Raw genomic sequence first — 1757 nt, 5'->3', positions numbered from 1 at the left:
TTTGAATTTCGTTTCCTATTGTCCCATGGCTTGAGACATAATGTTATAGCCCTTCCAGATCCTCATGTATATGTCCCTTTTTCTTGTAGTCCACCCAATAGAACCTTTCTCTTAGCTTCCTCTCAAGTTGGTTCATTAAGAATAGTGGATTTTAAATATGTTTTGTATTCGGATGGTTTAACTACTGTAACATCATAAATAAATTGTATACCAACACATAATGGCCAAACTTCAACAGACTTTAATATTCATAAGCCTCATCAGAAGAAAATATTTTTTGATCCAAAGTTTCTTTTTCATTATTAGAATAAATTACCTGCAATTTGTTAATTCATTACAACATTGAATAAAAGATGCAAAGTGTTTATACATACTATAATAGATAAATCTTCATTTTAAATTATGTGATAGATCTGCTTGCTTGTAGGATCTAGACTCATAAACTCAATAATTTCTTTTATTGATATAACCAATAAAGTGGTAATGATGAAATTTTGTTTTTGATTTGAGCAGTAGGGTCCATTATTTCCATTATTTGATGCTGTTATTGCTCTACAAAATGTTGATCTTTATCAAGGGATGTTTATGTGTATAATATTATTATTTATGTGTATAATAATACTGTATGATCGAAAAAACACGGCGTCCAGTGGGCTTGGAAATGAACATCTCGATGACATTCTCCATATCATTTTACATATAAAATGACAGCAATCTTCATTTCATAGGCATCGCTGACGCCGTTTTTTATTCGATAAAATTGTACTTACGTGTATAATATTCATTTAATGGTTCCTGTTTTAGTTGCTGGTGTTCATATTTTGGTTTTTTATTGTGTTGTTGCTCTACAAAATGTTAATATTTATGTGTATAATAATACTTATGTGTATAAAAATCATTTAATGGTGCCCTTCTTGCTTGTTGCTGTTGTTGCAATTCAGAATTTAAATTAACCTGAGGCAGTAGGTAAAGCTTCATCCTCCAATATTTTCCTATGTAAATACTGAAGTGGACAGTATTTCTGATGACAATTTTATCACAAACTTTAACATATTGTTCTTTAAAATGAAACTGCCATACCTTATCTGTAGATTTCAAAGCAATATCTAAATGCTTTTGACCATCACTGTAATCTAATTCTTGTCCGAAAATCAATACCTAATATTATCCTGATGATTTTGATTTTTGATAGATTATTAAAATACAGCACTTACAGTTAACTATATTTCTTGAAAGTACCTACAATTTTATGTATTTCCTACTTTTACTTGTTTAAAAAAATGCCAACAATTTGTGCATGTCTGTCAAACTTTAAAATCATTAAAAAGGTAAGTAGTAGGCTTTGCCTTTGCTCTTTATTTTTCCATCAGCTATTCAATCAACTTCGCACCACACACACTTTAACCATTGTTAAATAATAAATAAAGCACAAAATATTGATAAACAATAATTATTTTATATTCAAAAACTCTTGTCTGAAAAATAAAAACAAAATTTTTTTGGGTAATGTTTGGTTATGTTTATTTTTATTCTCTTATCTATGGTTATTTTTCATTTTTTAGATTCATGCGTTTTTAGCGCCACTGTGGTTATTTGGCGAACCCTTATTCTTCCCATTTTGTGACCACTTTTTCAATAAAAGTCCCGTAAGAGTTATTTCTCCTTACCTCTACACTCCATATAGTAGTCAGAGAAAAAAATGTAGTATTTTGGTTTTATGGCCACAGCTGCCAGAGCTATCCGGCCGGGTGATGTAG

At 30.1% G+C, this 1757-nt stretch overlaps 1 long non-coding RNA gene across 1 annotated transcript; it reads right to left on the bottom strand.

Moving 5' to 3' along the window:
- Nucleotides 1–298: 298 nt before the first annotated feature.
- LOC115885146 lies at nucleotides 299–1247 on the bottom strand. The gene is made up of 3 exons (XR_004050690.1): nucleotides 771–1247; nucleotides 375–552; nucleotides 299–316 (listed from the first exon to the last, which is right to left on the bottom strand). It is a non-coding gene; the product is annotated as an uncharacterized LOC115885146 (long non-coding RNA).
- Nucleotides 1248–1757: the final 510 nt, after the last annotated feature.

This window comes from Sitophilus oryzae, unplaced genomic scaffold (assembly GCF_002938485.1).
Source record: "Sitophilus oryzae breed Bouriz unplaced genomic scaffold, Soryzae_2.0 scaffold_375_pilon_pilon, whole genome shotgun sequence".
NCBI lineage: Eukaryota > Metazoa > Arthropoda > Insecta > Coleoptera > Curculionidae > Sitophilus > Sitophilus oryzae.
This window is presented reverse-complemented; position numbering and strand designations above follow the sequence as displayed.